Below are 10,000 nucleotides of genomic sequence, written 5' to 3' on the forward strand. Positions count from 1 at the left end.
ACCGACAAAACAAATTGTTTAGAACCGACGCCAAAAGAGTTGAATCTGTTATTATTATGTTCTGTTCTTTTACTTAGGATGAAAGAATAGAGCTAATGACCTGTACATGATGATCGAGACTGTTTTGATTGATTTCCCGATGTTTACTTTCAGCAGGCAAAATCGGGTTGTAGTGGGAAAGGGAATTCCAGAGGTTTGACTTCCTGAGTCGAAGGGATTGGAATAAGATTTAAAACAAAGTATTCGGGATGAGAAGACACAATACAGGTGACGTGGGAAAGGATTAACGAATAACCTTGCTTCAACTTTCCATTATTTTTAATACCCGTTTAATTGAAAGTGATTTGTACCTAGCATGTTCTTTGAAGCCGTCAAATGATTAGAGTAAGAATAAAAGGATTTTGTGTGACGGAGCTTAAAGCGCGAAGGGTGTGTGACTATCACGTGATCTTATGAAAGTGGTGCAGTCAAGGATATCACAAGTGGAACAACGATAGCAGCAACAGCAGTAGCCTTCTGTTCTGATCATGACTTGAGCTTTTTAGACATTCAGTGATTGTTCAGGAAGTGTTTGTATATTATATATGGGATATTTTCTGAGTCATTCGCCACAGTGCTTTCGCATTTACATGCACACACACACACACACACACACACACACACACACACACACACACACACACACACACACACACAAACCTACACACTTCTCTTCAGACACATTTCACTGCTTTTCAGATATGAACTCACGTGAAATACTTGCAATGTCACTCGTCTCAGTGCATTCGCACTCACATAGGTACGTACGTACTTACATATATACATACATACATATATACATACATACATACATACATACATACATACATACGTACGTACGTACGTACGTACATACATACATACATGCCTTGAGAAATTAGGCTTCTCAAAACCAGAAAGGAGAAAGCTAATTCGAAGACTATAGATCCAATCCATCAATGGAACTGTAAAAATTCGTAAAACTCTCCAGGAGTTTGTCATTTAAATAAAACATACAAATCTGCACATACATACATACATACATACATACATACATACATACATACATACATACATGCATGCATGCATGCATGCATACAAACAAAAATACCCTGTTATTGATGTTGAAATTCCACCGAAGGAGCCTTGGATCTAGGTTAGAAACCGGTTCTTTCTCCTTTGGCAAGAAATCTTGAAATAAACTGAATAATGACATACATACCACCTCCTGCTGACTGCAAAATTCCTGCCGAATTAGCCGCAAAACACACACACACACACACACACACACGTCCATTTCATATGTCTTTCACTTTCTCTATGATTATACACACGCCCAATACAATAGCTCTCACATACATTTTCGTCTTCAACAGGTATGTATCTATTCTATAATATAAATTGTTTTTCTATAAGCGTATAACAATTACTTATCCCATACATCTACACTTAGCTTTTATCTTCACTTTTCTTTAATTGGATACGTCTGCTATTAATTCTTACATACAATTTCAGCGTTAATTCTTACAGCTTCATTTTCTATTAAAGCAATTCTTAACGTCAACTTCTTAATGCCTCTTCTCTTTTTTCCTAGACCCCATACTTACCGACAACAGCGATTAGAAATTTTTCTAATGCAATTCCCCTTTCTTCGACCATTAACACAACCGGTTGCTCACAGACCTTAAAGTTTCTCATTCAAACTACATAATACGCAGAATTGTCGCATTAATACAGTAGGGAGATTTGAGGGAGATTTGGCTGCTATGGAAAGTTCCGAGGAGGGGGAGGAATTATTTCCTGGAAATTTCCAAGTTGGGGGAGGAAATACTTCCTGTAAAGTTCCGAGGATGTGGGTAAATTACTTCCTGGAAAGTTCCAACGCAGGGGAGGAGGGGAGGAATTACTTACTGGAAAGTTCCGAGGAAGTGGAGGAAGGCAGGAATTACAACCCGGAAAGTTCCGAGGAAGGGGAGGAGGGAGGAATTACTCCCTGGAAAGTTCCGAGGAAGGGGAGGAGGGAGGACATACTTCCTGGAAAGTTCCAGGGAAGACGAAGAGGGGAATTACTTCCTGGAATGTTCCGAGGAGGTGGAGTTACTTCCCGGAAAGTTCCAAGGAAGAGGAGTAGGGGATGAATCATTTCCTGGAAAGTTCCGATGAGGGGTCGAATTACTTCTATCTATCTATCTATCTATCTATCTATCTATCCTCCTCTGTCTGTCTGTCTGTCTGTCTGTCTGTCTGTCTGTCTGTCTGTCTGTCTGTCTCTCTCTCTCTCTCTCTCTCTCTCTATATATATATATATATGGGAGAATATACAAAAAATAACAACAGACGAGGACAGGTGGTGTAAATAACAAAAGTATATATTAGTATGACGCTCGGGAATACGGAAAGTCTTTGACGTTTCGAGCTACGCTCTTCAACAGAAAGAATACGGAGACAAGGAGAAAAACACGGAGAAAAAAAATTGAATAGTGTTCAGTCAACGGTCAATCATAATATACATACATACATACATATATATATATATATATATATATATATATAAACAGTATATGAGTATATGCATATATATGTACATGTATGTATATACGTTCATCTACATGTACATATAGATACATAACTGGGTATATGACGTGGCAAAAGAACAAGGACAAAATGGTAAACAAGGTGCAACAAACAAGCAGGTCACATAGAAACATCCCCTTCATCAGCTGCCACCATTAAAACTCCGGCGTTTAAGCCTTTATTTTATAAGCATAGACGTACCCATTTTCTTATTTATTTCTTTATGGTTTTAACCTGAAATATCGTCTTCCGCTAATCTTCCACCAATTTTATTCCCGGTATTTTTCTTGGGGAGCGCTGAAAATTTTAAAAATTTTTGTCCAGTCGTCCATTACTTGTCTTCACTGGTCCAGTTCAATATTAGTATTAGGGGTGACAGACTATAATAAATAAGTCTTTATCTCATATTTTATTTTTATTTTAAAATATTCTCTTTTTTCGGCTTACCCATTATTATGTAGTATCTGATTCTAACAATTTTGAAATTAAATAAGCACTCAAACGTAACCGTGTATATAATTATAAAAAATACATATTAATTAACGCTAGCATTAAGTTCTTACATCTTTTAAGTAATTTAATCCCTTTGATACTTACAGAGTGTAACAAATCGTCTAGAATGGTTTTCACCTAAATTAAGCAATAAAGCGCTGGTATTTTCGCTTTACATAGCACGGCCTGCTGAGAACATACGCGCGCACACACCCACACATACAAACTTGCTGTACATATATATGCATATACTCATATATTGTTTGTATCACGACAGAACGCACGCGTTACCTTTATACAGTAAGTTTTAACTATTGTTCTAACGCGACTCTCTCTATTTCTATCTCCCCCTCTCATTCTTCCCTCTACTGCTCTTCGCCTCTACCTGTCACTACTTCTCTCTCTCTCTCTCTCTATTTCTTGTTACTCGTCCTTCGCCTCTCACCGTTACTACTACTATCTCTCTCTCTCTCTACCTCTCGTTGCTCACTTTTATTCTACTTCCTCCCCTCCTTTTCCCTCTGCTACTCTTTCTCTTCACACAGCCTTGCATTACAAGAGAACTTGCAGAAGGTGGTGGGCGAAACCTGCTGTACTCTTTCTGTCAGCTTTTGCACCTGTATTTCAAAAGGCCAACCTTGTCGTGTCACGCTCTGTTTCACGCTGAATCTCACCGAGAACTGGCACCTTAATTTCACGAGCAGGCTGTTCTATTGATCGGATCAATTGGAGCCCTCGTCGTCGTAACTGAAGGAGTGCCACGATGCTTATATTGTGCCATACACCTATCTCACAGTTTTGGAGACAATCTATTTAAACTATTTTAATAATAAATTTTAATTAATCTTGATAGATTGTCTCCAAAACCGCAAGTAGGGATTTAATATAGAGAGGAAAAACGGGGAATATTTTGTATGAGGGCGAAAGATTTAGATGAAGCTGGATAATATAAATCTATAGGTTTATCGGTAAATTAGAATATCGTTCAAGTTATGATTTATTCAGTGCAATGCAATATTAAAGCAAAATAAGTTTTTGGTATAAATGAATAAGTTATGGGTTTGATATATCTACTTACGAAGAGACAAAATACAGTAAATATAGTTATTAAGCGAGAGAGAAAGAAATACAAACGAAGGTATTTTGATAATATAACATGGATATAAATATGCATAAACAGAAGTAAATAGAATTGCCAGTCAAGGGGGAGGTAATAATTGATAAATTACTGGAAAAACCAAAATTGATTATAGAAATTAGTGAATGAGACCAAAAGAGTGAAAGAGATCTACTTAGATAAATAAATATATTAAATAAATCAATAAGTTAACCTTAAACTTAAATAAATAAAATAAAGAGGTTAGATAAAAAAGTTAAAAAAAAAAAAAAAAATTAGTGTCTTATGAGACAGGTGCAAGGTATCAGGTAAATAAATTATGTTTAATTATAAGGTATGTGGTGTTATAACTCTAAAATGTTAAAGTATTCATCTAAGAAATAGGAAGAAATTAAAATGGGTAATTTATGTGAGTAAAGGCTGGATGATAAAAGAAAATATAAGTTACTGTATTGTGAGATAGGTGTATGGCACAATATAAGCATCGTGGCACTCCTTCAGTTACGACGACGAGGGCTCCAATTGATCCGATCAATAGAACAGCCTGCTCGTGAAATTAAGGTGCCAGTTCTCGGTGAGATTCAGCGTGAAACAGCGTGACACGACAAGGTTGGCCTTTTGAAATACAGGTGCAAAAGCTGACAGAAAGAGTACAGCAGGTTTCGCCCACCACCTTCTGCAAGTTCTCTTGTAATGCAAATATGTGAATGAAAATATAGTTTAGTTGGTAGCCAACGTGAAAATCGGTAACTCGGTTTTGGAATGCATAGGGAACATACGCACCCACCCACCCACACATACAAACTTCTGCTGGAGCCTTGTATAAATACACACACACACACACACACACACACACACACACACACACACACACACACACACACACACACCACACACACACACACACACACACAGATATATATATATAATAACGTAAATAATATATGATTATATGCATATATCCATACATATATGTACATACTGACATCTATATGTATACATACAAGCATATATGGGTACAGGACATCACAAAAAGCGTTAAACACAATGAGAAACGAAAACATAAAGACGAAGACAGAAAACTAACATTTTTTCAAACAACGAAATAAAACCCCAGAGAAACGAGACATGCAGCATAAAGAATATTTCCCTTCTTCAGTTGTCCCTGTTCCATCTACTCCGCGTTTCGAAGGCAAGGACAATACACGACTTCGTTGGAACAGTCCTTCCCGCAAAGCAAATTAAATAAAATTTGGAATTTTTTGCGGAGGGTGAAAGTGTAAACAAGAACAGGACAGTGAGAACAAGACAGTAAAACACAATAAAAACAAGACAGAACAGTGAAAACAAACGGTAAGGGCTGTTAGGCCAACGATAGAAAAATTATTCTTTTGAATGCTAGTTAGATGTGACTGAGAGACAAAAATTCACGCCTTCTCTATAGGTAGGCAGGAAATAGAAAGAAAGAATCCCTTTCGTCACGTGTCAGCGACGAGAGGGTCAAGAAGGAGGAGTGAGTGAGAGAGAGAGAGAGAGAGAGAGAGAGAGAGAGAGAGAGAGAGAGAGAGAGAGAGCGGGAATTGATAGTAATAGTAGTAGAGTGCGCAGTAGTAATTATTAAGATAAAACTTACTTGGAGACGGGTGCATGGCGTTCGATCATATAATAACGTAAATAATATATAAATACATGCATGTATATATATATATATATATATATATATATATATATATATATATATATATATATATATATATATATAGTTAAAAAAAACAATAACAAAAAAACAAAAAAACAACAAAGTGAGGACGTGATATGGATAGTATTATTGGACGCTCAGGAAAGGAAAGAGAGAGTGTATGACGTTTCGGGCGTAGCCCTTCGTCGGAAAGATGGAAAGTTCGGAGAATGGAAGAACGGAGAAAGAGGAAAATGGTACCGATGCCCACGAGGTTACATGATGAAAAGACCGGAAGAGGAGGTGGTGGGGGAAAAGTTCTTTCTAAGATAGGAGAGTGAAAAAGGGAGATGAATCTGTGCGTTTGCGAAAGTCTGCGAGTGTGTGTGTGATAACAGAACGTGTGTGTGCGTATGTATGTGTGTGTGTGTGTGTGTGTATGGTTTGGTGGTTTATCTGTTAGTGTGTTTGTATGTGTGTGTGTGTGTGTATGACGTAGTGGAAGAAATTAGTAGCAGGACTGGTTAGTTGACGCTATAGACAGTGTAGGTAGAAGGTCAACAGGTGGTTATTTGGGTGTGTGTGTGTTCGTGTTTGTGTGGGGTTGTCGGTGTTGGGTACGTGTACGTGTGTGTGTGTATTTTGTATGTGCGCGTGTGTGTATGTGTATGTTTTCTGTGCGTGCGTGTGTGTTTGTGTGTATGTGTATGTTGTGTGTATGTGCGTTGCTGTGTACGTGTGTGTGCGTGCGTGCGTTTGCTATTGTATATGCGTGTGTTGTTTATGCCCAAGTGTGTATGATTGTATGCGTGTCTGTGTGAGTGTGTAGTGTTGGTGAGAAGTGTGTGTATGTGTGTGTGTGTGTGTGTGTATATGTGTGGATGTGCGTGTGTGTGTGGGATTGTGAGTGTTAGGTACGGGTGTGTGTGTGTTTATGTGTGTCTGTATGTGTTTCCGTGTGCGCGTGTGTGTATATTTTTTGTGCGTGCGTGTATGTGTATATTGTGTATGTTTTCGTGCGTGCGTATGTGTTATGTATATGAGTGAGTATTGTGTATGTGAGAGGTGTGTGTGCATGTGTGTATATGTGTATGTGTGCATGTGTGTATATGTGTATGTGTGTCGTGTATGTGTGTGTGTGTGTGTGGTTTTATGTATGTGAGGGGTGTGTATGTGTGTGCGTGCGTATGTGTGCCAGGTATGTGTGTTATTTTGTGTGTGCACTCCTGTGTGTATGTGTGTGCATGTGTATGCGGCTGTGTATGTAGGCGTGCGCGTATATATGGGTGTGTGTGTGTATATATGTGCGTTCGGCTATGTGTGTGTGAGGGCGCGTATGTATGTTTGTCATGTATGTGGGCGGTATATGTATGTGGGCGGTATATATGTAAGGTGTGTGGGTATGTGTGCGTGTAGGTAGTGGTGAGATAAAAAGTGGACAAAAGTAAGTGTAATAACAAGAGAATAATGGATATAATGTAAGGAGGACGAGGGAGGGGGGTTAAAAAAAAAAAATTATGTAAAGTGTTGCAGGGACGTAAAGGGGAGAGTCATAAGGAAGAGAAGGCTGCGTTGAGTCCGAAGGGGAAAGAAGAATTAAGGTTGGAAATGTAGCGTTGCTCCAAGTGGAGTCGCGAGGGAGTGGACCCATGGTGCAGGGCGAGGCCAAAAACGGAGATGTTAGAGGGAGAGTGGTTGGGCAGTTGGAAGTGACGGCCGACAGGGGAGTCCGAACCTAGCCGAACGTCCCTTAGGTGTTCGGTGAAACGGTCGGCCAGCCGGCGGCCCGTCTGCCCCACGTAGAGTTTGTTGCATAGGGTGCATTTGATGCAGTAAATAAGGTTGGAGGAGGTGCAGGTGAAACTGTGTGGAATGTGAAGTGTTTGTAGGTTCGATCCGGTGACAGAGGTAGTGTTGGTGATGAAGGGGCAGGTGTGACAGCGGGATCTGGAGCACGGGAAGGAGCCGGGTGGGGGTGGGGAGGAAGAGGAGAAGGTACTGCGGACCAGTAGATCGCGTAGGTTGCGGGCGCGTTTGAAAGCGGATAGGGGTGGGTTGGGGAAAATGGGGTGGGTAGTGGGATCGAGCTGGAGGCGACGGAAGGCCCGTAGGATCCCCCGACGAAGTGGTAGGGTGGCAGGGTGGAAACGGAGTGGGAAGGGGGTACGGTTAGGGGATTGGTGTGGGGGAGGAGAGAGGGCGGTGGTGCGGTCGATTCGACGAGCGCGGGCGTGGGCGGATTGGACAAGGTGGGAGGGGTATCCTCGATGCATGAACAGACGAGCAAGATACTGGGACTGGGTCTCGAAATCCTGGTCCAGGCTGCACAAACGTCGGAGGCGGAGGAACTGGGAGTAGGGGATGGCTCGTTTGGTGTGGAATGGATGGGAGGAGGAGAAGTGGAGGTAGAGGTGGGAGTCAGTGGGTTTGAAGAAGGCGGAGGTAGTGAGAGAGTTGGAGGGGGGGGTTGATGGAAAGAGAGATGTCGAGGAAGTTGACAGAGGTGTCAGAGATGGTGGAAGTAAAGTCAAGAGCGGGGTGGAAGTTAGAGAGGAAGGAGATGAAAAGGCAGAGCTGTTCGCGGGAGAGGGAGGTGGCTCCTATACAGTCATCTATGTAGCGACCGTATAGTTCCGGGGTCGGACCGGAGAATTGGGAGAATACTTGGGCCTCAATGTAACCAACAAAGAGGTTGGCGTAATTGGGCCCCATTCTCGTCCCCATCGCGACCCCAGATTCCTGTTGGTAGGTATCTCCGGCGAACGTGAAGCAGTTGAGGGTGAGGACGAGTTCTGCCAGACGAAGCATGGTAGGGGTGCTAGGTGTGGGGTCAGGGCGGCGGTCAAGGAAGTATTGGAGGGCTGAGAGACCATCGTTGTGTGGAATCACCGTGTATAGGGATTTGATGTCCAGGGTGAAGAGGAGGTGTGAGGGGCCGGGAGGGAAGGAAAAGGAATTGAAGAGGCGAAGGGCGTGGTTGGTGTCGTGTATGTGGGATGGGAGGGCAGCAACTAACGGGGATAGGATATGGTCGAGGTATTTTGAAATGAGTTCGGTGGGGCAATTGCAAGCAGAGACAATGGGGCGGCCAGGGTTGTTAGGTTTGTGGATCTTGGGAAGGAAGTAGATGGAGGAGGTGCGAGGTGTGCGGACGATGAGGTTGGTGGCGGTAGCGGGGAGAGCAGAGGAGGAGATGAGGTCATGGATTGTGGAGGACACAAGCCGTTGGTAGGAGCGGGTGGGGTCGGAGGGGAGGAGGCGGTAGAAGAGGGGATTGTGAAGCTGGCTGAGCGCTTCCCTCCTGTAAAGGTCCGCGCGCCACACCACCACTGCTCCACCTTTGTCCGCCTGCTTGATGACGATGTCGTCACGGCGGCGGAGATTGCGGAGGGCGACCGATTCGGCCCGGGTGAGATTGGCCCGGAGGGGTCTTTTTTTTAATTCGAAACGCTCGACCAACGCCTTACAGTCATCCACGAACAAGTCTAGGCTACTGAATTGGCCTGGAGGCGGCGTCCAGTTGGATGGGCGGCGTCCCAGGTCCGAGAAGTAGTCCCGATTGTCGGGACGCTGTGTTGGCGTATGGAAGAACGCGCACAGTTTGATGCGGCGCAGGAACTGGCTGACATTAGTGCGAGTCCCGAATTCGTCACAGTGGGGCGTGAGAGGCGTGAAGCGGAGGCCCCTACCAAGGAACGAGCGCTCAGCGGCGGACAGGGGGAGATTGGGTGGTATAGTCACAACCGTGTGAGGAAGCGGGGTGGTAGGGTGAGTAGGGTCGGGAGGAGGAGGTGTAGAGGTGGGGGAGGAGGAGGAGGGGGAGAAGAGGTGGGATGGGGTTGGGTGGGGTTGGGGTTGTTGGAGGTGTGGGGAGGTGATGGCGTGGGGGTTAGGATGTCCGGGTGGGAGGAGTGTGAGTGTGTGGAATGGGCGGTGGAGGGGGGCATGGAATCGGGAGGGGGAGCTGAAGGGGAGGGTGTCAGGGGTGCGGAAGGGTGGGGGTTGAGGAGGTTGTGGATTTTTTGATTTTTTGTGTGTGTGAGGAAATTGTGGAGTTGGTGATTGAGATTGAGGAGGAAGCGGAGGATAGGTTGGGTGAAGGGTTGAGGGCAGAGGGAGGA

The sequence above is a fragment of the Octopus bimaculoides genome, chromosome 9, assembly GCF_046866305.1.
Source record: "Octopus bimaculoides isolate indiv1 chromosome 9, ASM4686630v1, whole genome shotgun sequence".
In the NCBI taxonomy this organism is placed as follows: domain Eukaryota; kingdom Metazoa; phylum Mollusca; class Cephalopoda; order Octopoda; family Octopodidae; genus Octopus; species Octopus bimaculoides.